We start from the raw sequence: 23,096 nt of genomic DNA on the forward strand, positions 1-23,096 counted from the left end.
GAGTTCACATTCCTGCAAGACCAGCACCAAAACTATCAAGTTCAAGGACACAGGTCATTGAATCTGGGAAACTGGGCAGCCAGAGCCAAGAGGGCCTCACCACGGGAGCCACAGGAGCAGCCACGGGAGCCTAGCATGAGCTTTGCATGTGCTGCAGACAGACATATCCTGACAGTGCTGCTAAAATCTCAGAAGCAGCCCAAAGGGCGGGAGGATGGCCTCCACTCTAGTTCCAGATCACAAGAGTGTCCAGAACGCAGCGGCAAAAGGAGCTGGAAAGTGTCATTTTGGTGTTCTAGCCCTTGTGGTACCCCGCAGGGTACCTGGGCAGGGAGGGATGGAATTTAAGCAGCTGACCCATCCATAGTGGCCACACACTATTTTCCCAGCACGACACCAAGACCTTTCATATGGTATCACGTTTAATCCTTACAAAACCATGTGTGGTTGATAATATTACCCACGCATCAAAGACAAAGGAATTGATGAGGCGCCTGGTGGCTCAGTGAGTTGAGCGTCTGCCTTCAGCTCAGGTCATGATCCCCAGGTCCTGGGATCAAGCCCCGAATTGGGCTCCCTGCTCAGTGGGGATCAAGCCCCATTTGGGCTCCTTGCTCAGTGCAGGGGGGGTGGATATGATTTTCGCTCTGCCCCTCCCCCTGCTTGTGCTCTGTCTCTTTCAAATAAATAAATAAGATCGCTTAAAAAATAAAAATAAAGCCAAAGGGATTGAGACGCAAGGACAAGGGGAGGGCAGAGCCGGCTGATTAAGTACCCACCTGTGTGGACACAACGCTCCACGACTTGCAGACGTTATTTCCCTTAATCCTCCAGGTGATCTTGTCATATCAGGAGTAGACAAACGATATGGAGGCTCAGAGAAGCAAAATATTTTTACCTATCTGATACAAAGTGGCAGAGTTGCCATTCAAATCCTTGTTTGTCTGGTGGCAAACTCCATCATCTCTTCATCAACACACTACTTCAAAACACTTTGAAAATGCTGTTGCCTTCCCTTCAATGGTCCGCATACTGCTTAGTGATCACAGTAACGCTGATTCATTGATAATAGCTTCCAGAATAACCCACCTTGAGTAAGGGTGACTCATGCTGATCTGATCATTAAAGACTCACTCCTCTTTAGGCTGGAAAACAAGGTGTATATAAAAAGTAATACTACACAGGCTTCTCTAACAATATATAAAAGCCATTCCTTACATTTCTAGGGTTAGGGGTGCAAGATTGTGCTAAATGAGGGCCTACTACCCTACGTGATCCTAATTTTTACACAAACACACACAAACTGCAGTATATGTTCGTCTATCATTTTATCTTATATTTTAATAATAACTTTTAAAATAGTGTGTTTATCTTGCCAATAATTCTAAATTTTCACGATAACTAGATAAAAGTAGATTGCATAAGACCAGGAAAATCTATGCCAAAATTTAGGTGATGAGAGAATCATTTCATTTCCATAAAGTCGGTCTTATGTTGAGAAATGAGTCTCCTGCCCCTGATGATGGAAGACAGAGGACAAGGGAATGCGAGTCCGTTTCCTCTGAAAGTTCATAACTGACTCAAGCACTGAGCAAGGCAGATGCCCTGCGAGCGCATCAGCATCTTTTCCTTTTTGGCCCCTACAGCTCAGCCTACAGGTTTTGTGGTCAAAAGAGTACAAGGCGAGACTGATGGATTGAGGTCATTTGGCCTCTATAAAAATTTTAAAGAAACAAATAAACCAAAGCAAACTTTGACAACTGACTCGGGATTTTTGTCGGAAGGCCAGGACTTCTGAACACAATATTCTGACAAGACAGTATTTTTAGGAAGGAATGAAGGTGAGTGAATGAAATGTGTGATGTGGACGGGTAGGAGTACAGAGACAGGTTTAAGGACACGTGAGCGCATGGCTTGTCCAGGTGGGCTGCCAACTAGCTCTTAGAAGGGAAACTTTTTTTTTTCCATTTCATTACAGAACAGAACGATTAACAACACTGACAACTGGAAACAGTCTGCTTCCTTAATAACTAGGCTAGGTGTTACACTAGAGATGGTTAATCGTAAAGGCAATCGGTTGTGTTGGAAGGCAAGGATTGCCAACACCCGCAGCTAAGAAGTAGTATCAGAACGAGCCAGGTTAGAGGGCACAGCAGCATCCTGAGTTGTAATCCCAGGCCCTTTCCCATTAATAAAGATTAGGAGGTCTCTTTTTCTCTTTGGCTGAGGCTTTGTTCCATTTTATGCTCTTCTACTCTGCTCTTCGTTTCTCCCCCGCTGCCACCCTCCAAAAAGGCAAAATTATGTTTGCCTTACGAAATGCAGTGTCCTTGTGATGAACACGTTTTTGGAGATAATTAAGGATGATGTATCAGTCCGAGTTCTGCAGAGAAATGGAACCCTGGATATAGGACACAGAGAGGGAGAGACATATATACATGAGAGAGAGAAAGAGACACAGAGATTGATGTTACTAATTGGCTCATGTGATTAAGGAGACTGCTGAGTCCACCATCCACAGGGTGGTCCAGTGGGCAGCAGACCCATGTCAATGGGACAGTCAAAGTCTAGAGACTGTCTGCTGGTGGAGTCCCCCCACTTGCTCGGAGAAGGTCAGTTTTTCCTTCTATTTGGGCCTTTGACTGATCGGATGGAGCCCACCCACATTATGGAGGGCAATCTGCTTTACTCAGAGTTAACCAATTTAAATGTTAATCATATCCAAAAACATCCTCACAGAAATATCTAGAATGATGTTTCACCAAATGTTGGGCACCATGGCCCAGCCAAGTCGACACATAAAATTAAGCACCACACATGCTACAGCTAAGAATATTTTTGAAAGTGAAGCTATGTTAAGTTGATATTTGTACAAAAAAATAAAAAAGCGTCTACCTAGGGTAAGATGAAAGTGGATGCAGTAAGACATAACACATTCTTTAGCTCATGCAGCCCAATGAGAACTAGAGCAATGGTTATTAGCCGGGTTACCAAAGATGCAGACAAAATTGGTACCATGCTTATTAAACTGGCAAAAATAAAGAAAAAAATCACAAAATAACATACAGAAACAGTTTAATTTTTTCAAAAAGAGCTCAATAGGCAAGAAGTTTTCATTTAAATAAGAAGGATTAAACTCTGGTTTCTCTAAACACTTTTCAAACTGTCCTGGACTTTTCAGATCTTCTTCCTCTAAAGCTATGTTTACAGACTCATTCTTACAGAGGTAAGAGAAAAGCAAACACAAATATGGAATCCCAGTGGTACAGAACCATTGAATGTGAAGCATTCTGGAGCATACTGGAGCAGGTCTCAGACTTATCTGAGGGGGTATAACCAAACTAGAAATTAATTCTATAGATTCTGAGTTCATATCTTCCTCATTAAACCTGTGTTTTGCAAAGAGGTCTCCAACTAAAGAAAATATTTAAAAAATTATAACTCAGACATTATTCTAGGTGAATTGGTGGAGGGACACTATGTCATAGACTCTTCCGCCCTGCTACCTGACAAAATGAGCAAAAGCGAAGCAATAAGACCTACGATACTATAAGCAAAAGGAGGAAAAACTCATCAATACTCTTTAGAGAATTCTGGCAAAGAAACAATTTTGGCAAGGATCAGCGTGATCTCTCCCTTCCGCCATTCCTTTTTTTTTTTTTTTTTTTTTGAGAGAAAGAAAGCACACTACACGTGCACACAACGAGGGGAGAGGGAGGGGTAGAGAGAGAGGGAGAGAGAGGGACTCAAGCCGACTCCCCACTGAGCACAGAGCCCTATGTGGGGTTTGATCTTACAATGCTGAGATCATGACCTGAGCCGAAGTCAAAGTCAGATACTCAACTGACTGAGCCACCCAGCACCCCTCCCTTCCCCCATTCTTCAAAGGCCATTCTGCCTGAAAAGAATAAATGTAAAACATCTTGAATATCTGTACCCCCTCCCTCCAAGGTGGGGAAAGCCCCCGGTGGAACTGACTAGGCAGGCTAGAGGACATAGAGGAGGAGGAAGAAGGGGAACATTAAGAAGACTTTCAAGTATTGAAACTTTTACTCCAGAACTTTGGAAGAGGCAGGAAATATCTGAGAGTCCCACTCTTCACCAGGGCATCTAGATGAAACAGAAGCAATAAAAATTCTGAGGTATTCTTTTATGGGCATAGGTTCCCCTTACAGCTTTGAAAACTGAATTTTGATAAAGTGTATTTAACAAGATCTTGGAAAAAAAGAAGTATGGTTTCCAAGAGTTGCTGCCCAGAGCTCCCATTCCCATCCCTTTCCCTCCACTGCATATTTAAGGGAATGAAAAGGATAGTGGAGAAAGTGTGAGCCAGACTTGAGGGGTAGATCTGAGAAGGTAAAAACAATTGAATGGTCATGATACACACTGGCCAGCAAGGGGCCAGGGGAAACCTGGTCAGAGAGACTCAGATAAAGAGACTGGGGTTGGGATGATGGGGGTGAGCAGTAAAAATTAACCCAAGAGGGGGAAACTCTTTCAAGTTCTCCCTACCGAAAAACTCAGTAAGACCATTAATTCACTGAGTTTAGCAAAGAGTTGTTGCTCAAGCCAAAAAAAAAAAAAAAGAAGTTACAAAACAAAGAAACAGTGCAGTGAAGAAGAAACAATGAAATGAGGACCGACACAACCTCAGAACAGGACAGAAAATATATTAGAAACGTATGAACAAGGCTGGGGGTTGAATTACTGACGTAGAGGTGACACTGGAAATAGTCCGCCTGAACGCTAGGACAGAGCTCAGAGGTTCGAGCAGTTAAGGAGAGATATTGGTATGGAGCACAAAGAGACCTTTGAATAATCCATATCCCTGAGGTTGAGAACTCAACAAGCGTAAGGGGGGGGGATAGTTTAAATATATAACAGAATTGTATTTCCTCTAAATAAAGACCTGAGTCTGCAGAAGTAAGGGGCAAAGTGTTTCCCAGAAAAGGAAACCGACACAGAGCGATGGACCCTGGCATATCCTGGATAAACTAGTAAACATCAAGGAGAAAGGAAGAACTTAGTCAAGAATTTAGGGTGCAAACAAGTCACCTTCCCAGGCAAGCAGTGGAGGGGAAGTGCAGTCAGATCCCCACTTTCTCAGCAAGAGGACAACAGGACGCAGTTGACAAAGATTGACTAGAAAGAAAATGGGACCTCAAACTACAATATCCAGTCTTGTTGTCATCTAGTATGAAGGCAACAGACAAACATTCCAAACAGGAGTAAAGTCAAAGATACAGCTTCCGTGAGCCTTTCTTGGGGAGAAACAATCATTTATGACAAAAGCCCGCCTATCCAAAGATGGATGTAGAAGCCGCAGCAGCCCACAGTGTCAAAGGACAGTGAAAAATACCCACACGGTTCTGGGAAGACAGATGTCCCTCGCACAGAAACCACGCGTGAGGCCCCCGAGTCCTCCTTGCGAACCAGCTAGCCAAGGAAATAAGCCTGCTGCTGACACGAGCTCAAATAAGCAATAAACAAAGAGAAGACAGGAGATAAACACTGAATACATTGAAACCAGAGACTGAGACACACACGGAAATCACGGGCACAGGATGATACATGAAATATTATAAAACTTGAAAAATCAAAACACTAAATTATGGCAGCAATGGAAACTCATCTATGACTAGAACCACATCTATGGATGATAGCAATAACTTCTGTTTCCAACTGTTTATTTCTCTTCTGTTAAACTGAAATATTGTTTAAGCGGTTTTCTTTCTAAAACTCAAGACTATAGAGCATGATCCCGTATTTTTCAAATTATTTCTTGCTACATATCCACACTTCATTTTATTTTTTTTATTTTTTTTTTTAAGATTTTATTTTTATATATTCGACAGAGATAGAGACAGCCAGCGAGAGAGGGAACACAGCAGGGGGAGTGGGAGAGGAAGAAGCAGGCTCATAGCGGAGGAGCCTGATGTGGGGCTCGATCCCATAACGCCGGGATCACGCCCTGAGCCGAAGGCAGACGCTTAACCGCTATGCCACCCAGGCGCCCCCATTTTATTATTTTTTTTATATGCATAGTGGGGAAATATCAACTTAAGTGTCATTTCTGAGACATTTTTATGGGATTTTTAAAACTTTTGTTATAATCTGAATTATTTAATTTTTTCAGAAAAAAACTCCACAAGTTTCAAAAAAATTAAAAGAATAAATTATTCTTTAAAAACATTGTTTAGATAGGAAAGGAATCCCCGAACAAGCCATTAAAAGTCAAAGGAAATAGGGGTGCCTGGGTGGTCAGTCGGTTAAGCATCTGACCCACGATTTTGGCTCAGGTCATGCTTTCAGGGTTGTGAATTGAGCCCACGTTGGGCTCCATGGTGAGCATGGAGTCCGCTTCGGATTCTCTCTCCCTCTGCCCCTCCCTGCTCGTGCTCACATGCACTCTCTCTCTTCCTCTCTCTCTCTGTAAAATAAATAACTTTAAATCAAATAAATAAATGAAAGTCTAAGGAAATAAAAAACGAAATTACTCTTCAAACTGAACCTGAATCATGGATAACTGTAGTTCTGCTTTGGTTTAAGAATTCTTTTCTATTCAGAAATTTAAACCTGTAGGAATGTTATTGTGTCACTTATTTTATAGAAGTACTAATATCTGAAGCAACCGGAAGCCACACCGGGCTCAGAATCTGCACCCCTTTCTCTTGACGACGGTGTTCCACCCGGCCACCACGGATGTGACACACACACATGCATCGTAACTTTCCGCGGCCGCCGAGCGTTAACATCCGCCAAGAGCGGTCGCCACAGCCCTGTCATCTGGTTGCCACATTTCCCTGTGGGTATTTTTCAGACTTTCTCTGAACCACTGCAATTACAGGAGTGAGTTTTAGCACTATTGGTGGTGATGGTGGTAATGGTGTTGTAGTAATACTAGTAATAGTAACAATAGCAATATCGGTGTTACTATCACTGCTAGAAATAGAGCTAGTATTGCAGGAGCTCTAAGCTTCATGAGCATATCCATTTCTCAGTGCTGCTGTGATAAATTAGCATAAACTGGCTGGCTGGAAACAACAGAAATGTGTTCTCTCACGGTCATGGAGGCCAGAAGTACAGAGCACAGCTGTTGGCAGGGCCCCCTCCAAAGAATCTAGGGAAGAAACCTGGCCTCTTCTGACTTCTGTTGCTTGCTGGCAATCCTTGGCGTTCCTTGCCTTATGGAAACATCACTCCCATCTCTGCTTCTGTCTTCGCATGGCCTTCTTCCCTGTGTCTCTGTCTTCTAATCCCTCTCCTTATAAGGACATGGGTGTTGGATTTAGGGCCCGCCCTCATCCAGCATGACCTCATTTTAATGTGATTGCTGGTTTTTGATGACTTAGGGTCTGCAAAGATTTGATTTCCAAGTTAAGTCATATTCCCTGTTACCAGGGGTGAGGACTTCAACATGTCTTTTGGGGACACAATTCAACCCACGACAATTACTACTTAGGCTGAGCTTTCTTTTTTTAACCTACGCGAATGGCAACTAGATAGTGTACACCCTAGAATATCCCTTGGAAACCTTGCTGCTTCTCGTGCCTTATGAGCTCTCCTTAGATAGCTGCACCTCGAGCTAGAGGAGCCTTCTGGGTGTTACTTTGTCATGTCACCTCCTTTGGTTTATTCTGCAAGGAGAACCCATGGGCTTGTTCATCCATTAAGGTAGTCTTCAAACCCATCAAGCCTGGAAACATTTTCTTCCTGGCACTAGAGGTACAAGGCTCACATTTCACATCACTTAAACATCTTCCCCAGCTCTGTTCCTCACATGTCCCTCTGATTACAGCTAACGGCTCTTTACATGTTCATTCATGCAAAAGTCAGGGATGTTCTAAAATTCTGAAGATATTTCCAGGTTTGAAATCTTATATTTAGGTACATCTTCTTAACTCGTACATACTCTGGCATAGGAAAGAAATAAATAAATGAAAGTCTGTTTTATTTGAACATTCCCCTATTCAGAATGATAATTCATTAAAAAGTATGATATCACAATTACCTGAATTTCCTTTAACTGTGTGTTTGCTTCAAAGGCAATCCGAGGGGTTGAGGAATTCAGGCCCAAAGCATGCTGTCCAAGTCCCAGCTGGACTCTGAGGAGACGGGCTCTTGCCCACATATGGTCCGGCGGTGAGCTGAGAGGGTGGGCTGGCTGGGCCAGGGAAGGGCAAGGATGGAACACCATGTTTGTAGTTTACACCAACCACCACATAGCCCTCCTTTTAGTGACAAAACCAAGCTTTCCTTTGGAAAACACACTTAAACCTTGTAGTGCTCAATTTTGGCAAAAAGCCTGAAGTGAGGTGCCCACCCTGCACCGGGAAGGGAGAGTGCCGCAGACACAAACTACGCCATATTAGCTCTTGTGTGATTGTGAAATATGGGAAGAATGATGAGAAGCTGGGAGGGGGGAGAAAAGCACTGCAAATAATTCATTCCAGCAATACTCTCTCAATCCACAAGCAAGAAACTCTAGCTGCTCCCATACCCAGAGCTGTCCTTCCTTGCATTTTTTTTTTTTTGAGTCAGCTTTTTCCCTCTTCTTTCCAGATTCTGCAAGCTACTGCATTCTTTGAAAACATGTCTTTTCTGATTTGTAACCAAAAATCTGTTTCTCTTTTCTGTGGCCAGAGGGCCCTGCCATAGTAATTAACATTGAACAAGATGCTGAGTGAGTGGATTTGCTTTTATTCTCTCATTTTGTTCCTACAATGACTCTGTGAGGCAGCTAGAGGTCTTGCTGCTTTGAAACAGGGGAAACAAGTTGCAAACATATTTTTTTTTTTTTTACATATTAAGAACGGTTAATGTCACATAACTAGTTTAACTGGTTGGCACTGAGATCAGGAATAAAACAAAGGAGTTTTGATTCCCAGTACATCGTTATCTCCCTCCTACCATGCTATCCTCGCCAAACACAGTTTTATAATGTCTAATTCACCAATGGCACTAGTAGTTTTGAAACTACATTTGGTTGTTTGGAAGCTGTTTCAAGGACTGATGGACGAAAGGTCAGCTGAGTCTCTGAGCCTTGATCCAACCAGGATAGCTCATCTTTCTCTCTTTTATGAATGGAGGTTTTTCATACATTTTATTTGGAAAAATATGTTTCCTAAATGAAATATCTTCCAAATAGAAATACAAAATTAAAATATTTCAGTTAAGCAAAAAATGAAATGTTTCATGGTGGTAGCTCTTCACTCAATAAATTCTTTAGATGGGTAGAAGTTGATTCTAGAATGAAGATCAACAGTGAATGAAGAAAAGGAAAAGATAAACATATAGATAACAAGATGAATATTGGTTATGTAAAACAACATTGATAAAGTCCATAGAGTTACAGTTTCAAGTAGAATTATAATACATTATAACAAAAATGCAAAAAATGAAAAGGAAAAAATTGATTTGAAGCCTTCTATAATCCTTGCATTGTTGGATGGTGGCCAAAGAATCATTTTACATTGAAAATAATGAATGAAAATACATTTGAAATCTGTAGGATAGCTACTACAGAAATAGTTTAATAATGTGTAATTAATAAACTAACAGAGGAAGAAATGGAATGATAAAAATAACCTCCCCCAAGAAAAGATTTAAATAACGTAACATAGGAACGGTAGATTGAATATACAACAATCAGTACAATGATACACTAATTGCATTAAAAAACACACATCATGTTGCTCCTCTTTGGACTCACACAGCCACACTTACTGAGCTCACCTGGTGAGTGCAGGTGTGATTACAGGCAGTGGGGTCAGAGTCCTGGACAAAACAGAAATCGCTTGCCTGCAGAGACCTCACATTACAGTTGGGGAGAAAGACATGAAAACATAGGACAATGATAAGTAGTGGTAAGTAGAAAAACAAACAGCATAGGGAGCTAGACAATGACAGGGAACAAGCTCAATGGAAATCTCCTTAGGTCATAATACGATTCCATCGTCAGAAAAACTGCCTATTTGGTAAGAAGTCTTTCTCTGTTGGAAGAGCAATAATAAGCTGTGACAATTGGTGAAACTATGGACCAAATATCTCTATCTCTCTGTTTGATAGAGATCAGCAAAGATAGTTCTGCCTCCTTGGAAGCTCTTGCCTGATTGCCTTTCAGTCAATAAAGGACTACATTGTAACACAGCCATTCAGAATTGGCTTCTTTATTCTCTCCCTCCTTCTCTCTTTTTTTTTTTAAGAGTAGTTAAAATATTTCATTAAGTGTGAGTGAATTCCAAAATGGCCTGCCTTGATGCCCCACCACACATACAATGAGATAGCACACCAGTAGTTAAGTTACATTATGTGGAAAATGGGATTTTACAGATGTAATTACAGCCACTAATCAGTTGACTTTGAGTCAATCAAACAGGAGATTAACAAAGATAATAAATGCAAATTGCTACTTTGTGCTGGTTTGTGATACATTGAGAGAAAACTAACACAGGTAGGTTAGTGTGCATTTCTTATAAAGGCACTGATTAAAAATGCAAGTGGTGCAAATAGGTTCAATATCCCGTAATTCAGGAAGAGCACATGAGGACACAGTAAGAAGGTGGCATCTACATGCCAAGGAAGGAGGTCGCAGGAGACACTAACCCTATGGACTCTCTGATCAGACTTCCAGGCTCCAGAACTGAGGGAATAAACTTGAATTTGTTTCTTATTTGCTATGAACTTGACTTGTGATGTGGTGAGGAATGCATCTCTCTGACCCAATTTCAGTATCTATAGAGTGAAGACATCAGGAGGCTGCCATCGCAACGACTCCCATCTCCTAAACTCTGCAGCTTCTGGGTGCTCTACAGCCATCAGAAAACACTCAGTCTTCTTCCCCACAGCAACATTCATGACAGCTGCCCTCGTCATAAAGGGATCTCCGCACTGTCCAGATTTTATTGGCTCACTTTGAGACAAGAACCCAATTCTTCAGATTTTTAATGTATATCCTCATTGTACCCTCATTGCCTCCATGATTCATTCAATTCATTTTATTTTGAGGGGTACCATTAATTTAGGGAATCTGCATAAATAGCAAAATTATGTTTTCTGAACATTCTTCCACATATTATACCATTCTCCCTTGCTCTTGGCCACATTGACATAAGCACCCCACCCTCTTATGCTGTTTATATTGATACTTTGTTATCTGGCCCATCACTTTCACACTCACGAAATTAGTGACAGAATAAAACAGGCAAAGGGAAGGACAATTATCCCACCAACTTTTTTTCAGTATATGGATAATTTCCTCACCCTACCTACAAATTGCAAGACCTTCGATTCATGGCTCCAAATTTGGACTGAGAAGTCTCAAATACCTCTGAGAAGGAATAAATCAGCAGCTGCAGAGGTGAGGGGTAAATCTACTTCTGCAGGAGTGAGAGCCCTCTGTGACCAGCCATTGTACCACGTTGTGGGAACCGAATCGGTATTTGTGATTGATACGTTAAAATTCTGTTTAAAAGCTCTTTTTTTTTTTCAATTTGAGCATATACTTGTAAGTTATCTACAAAGATAGGGTCTACATTATATTGCTTTAATGATATCCTTAAATATTTTTAATATATACAGATGTAAGTCCATTAGAATACTTTTCTCTGATGAAAGCTGAATCACGAAGCCGACACAAGATCCCAAGCTGACGCTCATTATGGTTCTGTGAGCAGTAAGGGAAGAAGGGGATAATTGAAGATAGAATCAAAGGTTTGAACAAAAGTGTTGAGCACAGCGTGGGGTGAGAAAGCCACAGCGAGCATTCACACACACGCACACACACGCACGCACACAGGCACGCGTGGTGGTTTCAGTAGGGGAAGCTAAGTAAGATATGAAACATTCACTTTGTAGAAGAATACAGTCGTTGAAAAAGATGGTTAATATGTATGAAGATAGAACATTGTATATTTAAAAGAATAAAACCAAAACCAACTCTCTCTGTGGTTCACTTTGGATGAAAGAATTATGAGTAAATTTTATCCTCTTGGCTTAACTGCACTTCTAACCTTTATTATATGAGCATTTCATGTATATTTAACTTAATAAAATGCTTAACCAAGTAAAGGCCACACTACTTCTGAATTTATCACTAAGCATCATGCACGATGTGACGGGGTGCGCGGTGGTGCACGTGTGTGCGGTGTGCGCGTGTGTCTGTGTGTGTCTGTGTCCGAGCCCTTGGCATCTTCCCTGTGGCCTTGGCTGGCCCCACGGCTGAGGTCAGCAGGGTGGGACTTCGCGAAGCAGCTATGGGAACAGGCAGATGGGCTCCGTGCTCCAGACATCACCAAATCAGACGTGGTGACAAAGTTGCACTTGCGGAATACCTGGTCTGCTTTTGGCACCGTTATTTAGTTTTGATTTCTGCTCTCCTGAATGTTTACATGATAATCCTTGACTCTTTCCTTACCTTTGCCCTTCCCTCCAAGAAAATCCAACTAACTTTCTTCTGGAACTGATAGTCTTGTCCGTTGCCTGCGACTTCACCTTCTTACCTGAAATGCTGCTATGTCCTTTCTTCGCGGTCTTTTTCCAAAAGTGGGTGAAATTTACCTTGACAAAAGACTTTTGTGATGTACGTATCAGATTTTGCTTTCTGCTCATTTAGCAAATGTTTATTTGGTGCCAACTCTGTGCCAAGCAGTGTGCGAGCAGGGAGGAAATAAGTTTGGTCTCCACTCTGATAAATGGGGGAGGCAGATATTAGATAAAGTATAGCTACTATCTCGCTTGAGATAAGCTCTCTGAAGAAAATGTGCAGTGTGCTCTGAGAGATCATTAGGGCATGAAGTGTGGCCCCCCCCACATTCATATGTTGAAGTCTTAACCCCCAGTACCTCAAGAAATGAGCATATTGGGAGAAAGAGTCTTTAAAGAAGTAATTAAAGTTAAAGGAAGTTGTTAAGATGGACCCTAACCCAACATGATCAGTGCCCTTATAAAAAGAGATTAGGAGACAGACATCCACTAAGGGAAGGAGGGACAGGGAGAAGGTGCCATCCACAGGAGGCACAGGGAGAAGGTGGCATCAACATGCCAGGGAAGGAGGTCTCAGCAGAAACCAACCCTACTGACTCTTTGATCTTGACTTCCAGGCTCCAGAACTGAGAGAATACAATTCTGTGGTTGAAGCCATACAGCCTGGGTGTTTTATTATGGCAGCCCAGGCAGACTAATCACCTGTATCCTGGAACCCTGATTTTAAAGGAACGCACATCCCAGCTGAACTTGAATTATGCTGGTCTATACCTACTGTCTCACCATCATTACTAGCAATACTCCCTTTACTTTCACACGTGTCATGGTGTCGACGACGAACTGCCCAAGACACCCTGCCTGATCTAAACTCTTAGCCAGAGAATGCTGTCCTGAGAAAGAGATACTTGGTGGTCAGTCTAAGCCACGTGGAGGAACTGGACCAACCACACGGGGGGGGGGGGGGCATGGAGTGGAGAATGCTCCAGAAAACTGAAACCACTCTATGCCACAGTCCCAAACCTACTCTGCCATTTGACCCTTTCACTTTCACAGTTATCAAGAGACTCGTAATTCAGAGAAGAGAATCCAAATGGGAACAAAGTACCATTTTATTACAAACCCATACAAAGAATTCTCTAGTATGTTTGGGCAAGGGGAAACAAGGGCTATCCCTTAAACCCAAAAGCCAGTGTTAGATTTTTTTATTCCGTTCAACCTGAAGGGAGAAGAAAACAAAAGAAGAGAAAAGGAAAGATGGCCCTTGGTGGGAATCAGTCCCTTAACTTACTAGTTGTTAATAACATCATATTGCCTTCCATCTGTCCTCAGTTTCCCTTTTACACATGTAGTCCATTCTACCTGGTGTTAATATACTGAGGTTCAGATTACATTTCCTGTTGATCAACCTGTTTACTCAGTAATTTTTCAATCAAAATGAAACCAACTATTTATTTAGAATCTTTGGGACAGAGTGTACTTTAATATCTGAAAGTATTATAAGGCACTTTAAAATATCGTAACATCAAAGGTTCTATGAAATTTCATTTGGACAGTGATAGTAAAGTTAGTGAATACTTCATGCAAATACTTGATGTCTACAGATACAAAACTGTCTTTCCAAAATATCTTCTACTCTCACCTGATCGTGTCTGGCTATTCATATGGTGGTCACAGAGGAAGTTCTAACTTGCACATTAATATGGAATTAGATTTGCACGTGGGAAACACCGTTTTTGTGCATGCTCTAATTCCAAAGAGGTTGGAGGAATCATTCTTTCCTGGGAAACCAAAAGCACCTTTCCAGAATTACCCGTTATCTTAAACAAGGGAAGATTGAGCCAAACTAAATGGATGTTAAATTCTCTTAACTTCTTAAGGAACATTTCTCACAGCCCAGAAAAGACAGGGATGATGCCGTTCATGAGCCGGGAAGGTACAGCAAGAATGAGTTTAACAAATTACCAAAATAACATTCTGTTATGTGTATAAAATACAGAGCAAGTGATGATACTGTCTGAAAAAATTTATCAACAGTCTGAGTTTGAGCAAATGCTTCGCATCTTGTTATCTCAAGAAAACAGAAGTAAACCTTCCTGAAATTAACTTCCCTTTACATGAATTGAATGGTATGTTTATTCAAGAATGAATAAGACTTGTCTGTTTTTTTCCTCTCCGTATTAGTGGGGTCTCCTCACTTGGCACCGTGCTCACGCCAATCAAAGGCGTCTTCAGTTCACGCCCGGAGTGAACCAGAGCCTACAGCTGCGTATTTGTGCTTCGAAATTATCGGTGTGGTGCCAGCCCCTGAAAGAAACAGACTTGGTTCTTGGCATATTCCAAAGAGGGCAATTGTTCAAAGAAAAATTTTAATGCAAAGCATTGAGGGTAATGTTATGTAAATAAGCTGTGAGGCTGACTGTAGTTTGGCTTTTATTTTTTTTTCTTTTCCTTCCTTTCCTTAGCTTTGTGATTTCGCTTTGAAAGTTTTTACTTCTCAGAGTTCCATACAACCTCATTATTTCTTCTTGGCATTTTCTTTAAGAGACACAACAGCTGCAAAATATTGATAAACTCTAAGAAGGCCAGAATATACTACTATTGCTGTGGCTTCAATCTAAATGGACCATATACAGAAACTCTGCATTGGCACCGTTTCTGTTGCAAAACCTTCACTGTATTTTATGCTGAAAATGCAGTGTCTGCGAGCTTTACACAGTAACTCAGAACATCTGTATTCTAACCTAATCATCTCTACAGGTAGTATATTGCCGTTGCATTTGATAATAACAGGTCTCAAAATGATAAACAATTAAATCAAGATGGGTCTCTAAAAAAAGATTTCTCAATAATGTCATTCTCTTTTAATGTTCTTCCACCTTCTTTCAATTGTAAAGCCAAGGCATCTGTGAAGGTGTCGTTAAGAAAGTCCTATTAGGAAGAGGACAAACTGGTCATCATAAAATAATGGGTAAAGTCACAAAGGAGAAGGAATTGATATATAGATTTCAAAGACAAAAGCCAAAATAAAAATAATTTAATAGAAATAACATAAACAAATAAGGAATGTGGGGAATTATTTCCAACAAGCGTTCAGAGAGAAAAAAATGTGTTTTTAATAAAGCGTTCTTAAAACACAAAAAAATGTTGATAGAAAAATGGACAAATGGCATGGATTGCCAATTTACCAAAAAGAAGCATGAATAGTCAGCAGGTGTATAAAAACCTACTCAGCTCATCTATAATCAGAGCGAAGGACAACAACGTGCTATCAGCTAATGGTACTGAAGGTGTACCGAGAGACACCGTCAACCCTCCCACTGAGACCATCAAAATCATTTGCATCACCTCTGGAAGGAAAGTTGCTGACATATATTAAGAGTTTATCAAGATCATTCTAAATGCTCATGGCTCTTTGCAATCCATACATGACGACCCTGGGAAGTAGTGATGGGCTCATCTCTGTTTGACTCTCCATGAAGGGTAAGTCCAGGGTCGGGGAGGGGGGCCGGGAGTGGGCACACGGGATCTCAGTCCCAGCACTCTGACCCCAGCACTCATGCTCTGAATCGGCAAGTTCTAATGCCTCTGGAAAGGATCAGGACTCTGGGAGATGACTGGGGGCAGGAGACCGGAGTCACATGCAAAGCCTTTGTGCAGAAGGTCTGATGAGGAAAACCACAGGCAGAAGACGGCATTTGCTGGGTTTCTGAGGCAATCCCAGGCAGGCAGTACCCGATCCAATCCATTTATACTGCCATGTGGTATAGATCTCAGCCTTAAGTGTTTAAGCAACTTTTTAAAATCCCTGTTATTGCCCTAACTGTCATCTTCTTTATATTAACAACACTCTGGAGAGTGAAGGGACAGGGACATGTCCGAGGGAGGCGTGGCAGCGCGGGGACAGTGGACACTGGCTGGGGAGGGAGTGCAGAGTGGCGGGAGGATTCCCGCAGAAGCAGGCAGTGCAGGAGCCCGGAAACTCGCTGCATCCCCGGGGATCCTGATGGAGGACGGCTGGTCTCCGCACCGAATGTGGACAGTGAGGTCCCAGAGGACTGAGGAGTTTGGAGCACATCCCGCCAGCTGGGGTTCCATGGGCAGCAGCAGTCCCCCTCACCCCCAGGGAGGGCGTCTGGCCCTGGCAGGTCTCAACACAGATCCCGCTGGAAGAGGAGACCGTGGACTCTGAGGATGTTCAAAGGTCCGGTCCTGGGACGTTTGTAGAAATGAGAGGCAAACAAGCCTTTCCAGACAGGATAAATCTCAAGCATAAAAATACATCCTGACGCTTGCTTTTCCTCAGTAGTCTGTGCTCTGCTGGAAGTTCGTAGACAAGCCAGCTCAGCCCCCAGGTCAGCCGCCGTGAAATCAGAGAGGACCGCTCTGTCCTGAAATCACCAAGGCTGATTGGCCATGACTCCGGTAAGGTGACTCATGTAGACACATATTTGCATTAAAATATGATTAAGCAGAAGGAGGGGGGAATGCATAGAAGCCTCTGAAGATCAGAAAGGGGACAATCGGTAAAGACTGAGAGGGTCAGGGAAGGCTTCCTGGGGGAAATAGACCTCAAAGTTGGTGTTTTGGGGTACCTGGAAGTAGCCAGATGAAACAAAATGGAAACAGGGTTCAAAGCAGAAGAAACTGCACATTCAAAGGCAGGAAAGCGCAGGGACCCTGGTGTAGGTTTAGGGACTGTGTGCGGCTGGATGTGGTGTGAGACACAGGACCGAGGTCTGAAGCTGGGGGGGCGGTCCCTGAAAATGTCAGGAGGCAGCTCCCAGGCCGACCATGCTGTTGTGCCTGGTGAAAGGGTGTAGAGAGTCCTGAACGTCTGAGACATGGTAGGGGCCGGGCTTCGGGTCAGCAGAGCTAGCGAACCGTCATCACAGACAGCCGTTCACCGGTGAGAGGAGCCCAGTGCCGGACAGCAAGACGCGTTTCCAGAAACAGCACATCCTTACACGGAGTGTCCGTGGCAGGACAGCACACGCCTCTTTACCTCGTTTCTCTGATTCTCCCACGACTTTCTTAGCGCAGTCAGGTTTTCTCTGATTACTAACAAAGAAATAATGTTCTGATGATTTCAGACTAATGCAGGCCAGCAATCCTCTCAAAGTACAATGACTCTTCGGGTTTCTTATTTATGTCTCCTTAAGCAAGAAACGGGATAGTTTCTCCGAGAGGAACCGATATTTTCTGCCACAGTGGGACTGTGGGCTCCAAAGCTAGATTGCCTGGTGACTGAGTGACCTGGGACAAGTTCTCCAGCCTCTGGGCCTCAGTTTCCTCAGCTGTAAGTGGGGATGATGAGTGAGTTAATATATGTAAGTCACATAGAACAGACTTTGGCATGGATTATCAGTAATTATTAGCCATATCAGTATTTCAATAGCTTATACAGTTTCCAATGTGATGTCTTCGAAAGAAAACGCTCATTTTCTCTGGTTCCTCACTCTCCGCTATACCTAATTTATGTTCTATAAAATTCCACATCTGATTTTCAAAATGATCACTTCCAGAAATGTCTACTTTTTATTTTAATTTAGTACATGGTGCTCTCAGCCTTGCCCATTTATTTTGGGTTTTGACTTCTGTCTCGCACTAAAATATAAGTTCTTTGAAGGCAGAGACCTTTGCTGCGTTTGCTGCTCCTTGGGTAAAACCCAGCACGGGGCAGGCCCCCAGTAAACAGCTGCCCGATTAACTAATAGACTGCTTGGAATCTACAATCGTGTTCAGTGGACAAAAGCTCTTTTCTTGGCCCTTAGAACGTCATCGTCAGAGCCACTAAGAGGTATCATTTTCTATATTACCAAGGGCAATGCCACGTAGTAACATACACAGAGCTTTCAAAAGATCAGAAATCATCATATGCAAAGTTTTTGCTTTATTAAAACATAACAATTATGCTTATTAAGCAGCTGGACTCTCACACTCTCTAGAGAGTACCGCATGAGCAGGAAAAAAGAATGTATTTTGTTTTTAAACATCAAACCTTCCACGCTGAAATCTGTTTGACAGATTTATACACAGAAAGGATGCTGAAACTTCTATTTGCCATTGGGAACATCTTAAAAAGTGTTATCCCAGGACAGTCGACCACGTTAAACCTAGCTCATTACAAGGCATCAGATACGATGGATCCAGTGGGACAAGGAGGCACCAAGTGCATCCCGTGTTGACCATGTAAATCCTTTATAAGCGTAATACATAAACTCCTCCAAGCCTTTAGGCAAGTGGAACTCTTACTTGGCAGACGAAGGAACTGCTCTTAAAGCATTTGGATAATTTTTCTAAAGGAGCCTGTGCTCTGGGAGCCTGACCAGCCCTCATCCCTCCAGCCCCTCTGGCTTTCCTCAGCTGCCTGTCCTTAGGACATTTGCCCGGCGTGGAAAAGCAGCCACAGCTCCGCAGGCACCAAGGATTCCACTTCACTGGAGCGGCGACCTCCAAACACAGCCATGGTGCCACTGCGGGTGACCCGGCAGAGCAGTAAGGATGGGGCAAAAGCCGCGATGTGTTCAGAGGGAGTCCTCACCTCTCTGGGGACGCCGATGGCAAGGCAAAAGGAAAAGAAGCATTAAACACGCCAGGTACCATTGAGGAATGTAATTGTGATATTGTATCCTTTGACCTCCCAGAAAAGCCCACCCATTCTTATATTATGTATTGTAATATATGCACGTAATTAGGGCTGGAGGAAAGCAGTGAACAGACCAGGCTGGGGACAGAAGCGTGGATGGCGATGCGGCTCGTTGCCGGCTTCGAGGTGGCTGTCTGCCGAACGGAATGGTCACTGTACAGCTTTGTCTCTGTGTTTTTAACAAGTTCCTGGAAAAAGCTTTAAGCGTGGCTGATTTTTGGGTTTTATTTTTTCTTTTTTACCAAAGGTGGAATAGACATGTAGTCTCCTAGGGAGTGTAACTTGACTGTCATTCTGCAAAATTAATTAGCAAATCAAAGTCTGTGGCAGCCCGTCCCCACATACCCTCCCTGAATGCAGCGTTGCCATCTGTGGCTGTAATTCACAATCACCATTCCAAGGGCGATTCTGGGCTCCCTCTACCTTTTAACACAAATATCCCCGAATGCCACATTTACAACCGTTTGACTTTCAACAGAATATCTGAGTGGCAAGGTTGAAATTACATTGCAGTTGTCCTACCTAGTAGAACCCAGCTTAGTGAGGACAGGAGCCCTTTCTCCCTGCTAACGCTCACTGCCAGACTCCAGCCCCCGCTGTCCAGCACTTTCCTGAACAGAATATCCCCATGGAGAGCTGGGCACCGCTCTCACGGCAGAAAAGCTTTGCTACACTCATGTGGGCCTGGGGCACTCCGAACAGATACCATTTTACTGAGGGCACGAGAAGATGAGGGCTTCAGACAGGAAAGCAGTGTTTTATTTATTCATGCTTGGTAAATAACAAGTGAGGCTCTTTTTTTTTTTTTTTTGTCATTTTAAAACAGTATAAAGAAACTATTTAAGGCATCACGATTTAAGAGAAAAATGGTACAGTTCAAACATAATAGTCAAGTCAGGAATCTTGTGTAATTTTACCGCTGCCTGCACCCAGAGTGGATAATCACTCCGAGTTTACATTTATCTGACAAATAAATAGGTTTAACTACGTGATTTTTTAAAATGCTCTCCATCCCTGTGCCCTATGACTCTTCGTTAGGATGTCACAGTAGTGAGGGGCGCCTGGGTGGCTCCGTCGGTTAAGCGTCTGCCCTCTGCTCAGGGCGTGATCCCAGGGTCCTGGGATCGAGTCCCGCATCGGGCTCCCTGCTCAGTGGGGAGTCTGCTTCTCATTCTGCCCTTCACCCGGCTCATGCTTTCTCTCAAGCACTCTCTCTGTCTCTCTCTCGAATAAATAAATAAAATCTTTAAAGAAAAGACAAAGGCTGCCACAGTAGTGTATGGAGATCAGCCAGCACCCCTGATTCTGCTTCCAGCAGCTCATGTGAAGGTAAATGAGACAAAACTACTACCCATAACTGTCACTTGTCCTCTCCAGAGTACTGCGTTATAGCATCAGGGACAAACGCTGGTTGCTCTCGTGGCCAGACCCCTGCTGTACACTTGGACGGGAAACCCGTAAGGAGAAGCTCCGCATCCTTACAGGGAGCCTAAAATAAAAATAGCAGCGTAGTCTGTTCACGGACCAGGACGAGGAGTGGGAGAGAACCTCACTGCAGAGGCCCGAGACACTGCCCCAGCACTTTAAATCCCCGCATTGGGGAAATTATGGAAACCTCACTTTCTTCCTTATACAAAAAGGAGGTGATCATATTTACCTCAAAAACTAGTGGGAGTCTGGGGGGGGGGGCATTTGACACACTGCAATGCTTTTTCATTTAAAATAATGAGGGGAGACCTTGCTCATAATAACCCAAATTGGAAACAACCTGAGTATTCAACAGAAAACTGCAGAGTATGTGACATATTCATATAATGGAATCTCACCCAGCAATAGAAAAGATCAAGAAGGATCATATGGGCGCCTGGGTGGCTCCGTCGGTTAAGCGTCTGCCTTCGGCTCAGGTCATGACCCCAGGTTCCTCCCCCCTGCTCATGCTCTCTCTCTCTCTCAAATAAATAAATAAAATCTTAAATAAAAGGAACATATGTAGACTCACAGATGAATCTCAAACACATTATGTTGAGTGAAAAAAGCCAAACAGAACAAGGTGCTTATTACATAAGTCCTATGTAAGTGGTATGAAGTCTGTTATGAGCTGTGTCCTCCCCAAATGCAAACGATGAAGCCCTAACACCCAGCACCTCAGAATGTGACTCTATTTGGAGATAAGGTCTTTAAGATCTGATTCCCTTAAAATGAGGTCATTGGGGTGGCCCTAATCCAGTGTGGCTGGTGTCCTTGTAAGAAGAGGAAATGAACACATGCAGAGACCTCAAGGGCACGAGTGCACCAAAGAAAGACCGTGTGAGGACACGGGCCACCTGCAAGCCAAGGAAAGAGGCCTCCGGAGAGACCACCTCTGCTGATGTTGGACGTGGCACTTCCAGCCCTCAGACCTGCAGGATAACATGTTTCTGTTGTGTGAGCTCCCAGCCTGTGGCATTTTGTTTGACAGCCCAAGGAGGGTCATACAAAGTCTAAGAACAAAAGTCAGGGAGGTCACCTACACTCAAATATTAATAATAATATCAAATAATAATAATTATTATTATTATTTTAAAATGTAAAACAGTAGTGCCTCCTTGGAGGAGAGATTGAAGCAGGAACCTAGAAAACTTTCCAGATGGTTCGATCCTGATCAAGGTACGTTCTCCATGCTCAAAAGTCCGTGAACGGCACACAAAAACATGCACATCACACCACGAATAGTCTAACCTTAATTAAAACAAACGAAAAACTCTAGCTGGAGATTGCAATGGACTACTTTTCATGACCCTCATAATTCATATGGTGAAAGCTTAACCCTTAAGGTGATGGCAGTAGAAGGTGGGTCTTTGGGACATAATTAGGTCCTAAGTGGATCCTTCCTGGTGGAATGAGTAAAAACGACCCCTGAGAGCGCTCTCTCCCCTTCCACCACCCAAGGACACAGTGAGAAAGCAGCCATCTAAACCAGGAAGACAGCTCTCACCAGACATCGGATGTGACTGTGGCCGGACCTGGGACTTCCCTGCTTCCAGAATGGTAAGAAATAAGCCTTTGCTACTTAAACTATGCAGTGTATGATATTTTGTTAAAGTGGCCTGAATGGACGAAGATGGGAGTACAAAGGTCTTCATGGTGATGTCTAGTTTTGTATTTGTTTGTAATAATCTCTCTGAAATAATTGACTATTCTCAGAATAAATTAATGGGTATAATGAAAATGATTTCAGTGCTTTCCTCTGAAAGTTCTCCTGTAATAGGATGACAATTCACTGGCTACTTTCTTTTACTATTTTTATTTATTCACTTATTTATCCTATTTTTATCAAATAACTATTGATTCTACATGTTTAATGAGTGGATATAGAAATCAATGTGATTTCCTCCCCAGATCTTTTTTCCAGGACTCATTTTTTAATAATGGAAATAATATAAATAATCTCAACACAAGGCAGAAAGGGGCTTGCAACATTGACTGGGGGTCTTCAGGGAAAAACAGAGATCTAGAACTGCCGTATCTTCTTGACCATTGACCATTGAGAGTGAATGCGTAGGGGCGCCTGGGTGGCACAGCAGTTAAGCGTCTGCCTTCGGCTCAGGGCGTGATCCCAGCATTGTGGGATCGAGCCCCACATCAGGCTCCTCCGCTAGGAGCCTGCTTCTTCCTCTCCCACTCCCCTTGCTTGTGTTCCCTCTCTCGCTGGCTGTCTCTATCTCTGTCAAATAAAATTTAAAAACTCTTTAAAAAAAAAAAAGAGAGAGAGTGAATGCGTACAGCACAGTAGGGTCCCCTGGTTTGTACTGACTAGATGAGCAAGTAGCTTGATAACAGCAGGGTTGTTTGAAAAATAGAATGGAATAAAGTATATTACAGCAGTTGCCCAGACATAGCACACAGAAGCTGCTTAAGAAATGTATACATTTTAGAATATACATATTTTCAAACATGCTCTTAAGAGTGATGGAATGAGCTTAACGAT

The sequence above is a fragment of the Ursus maritimus genome, unplaced genomic scaffold (assembly GCF_017311325.1).
Source record: "Ursus maritimus isolate PB19 unplaced genomic scaffold, ASM1731132v1 scaffold_6, whole genome shotgun sequence".
In the NCBI taxonomy this organism is placed as follows: Eukaryota; Metazoa; Chordata; class Mammalia; order Carnivora; family Ursidae; genus Ursus; species Ursus maritimus.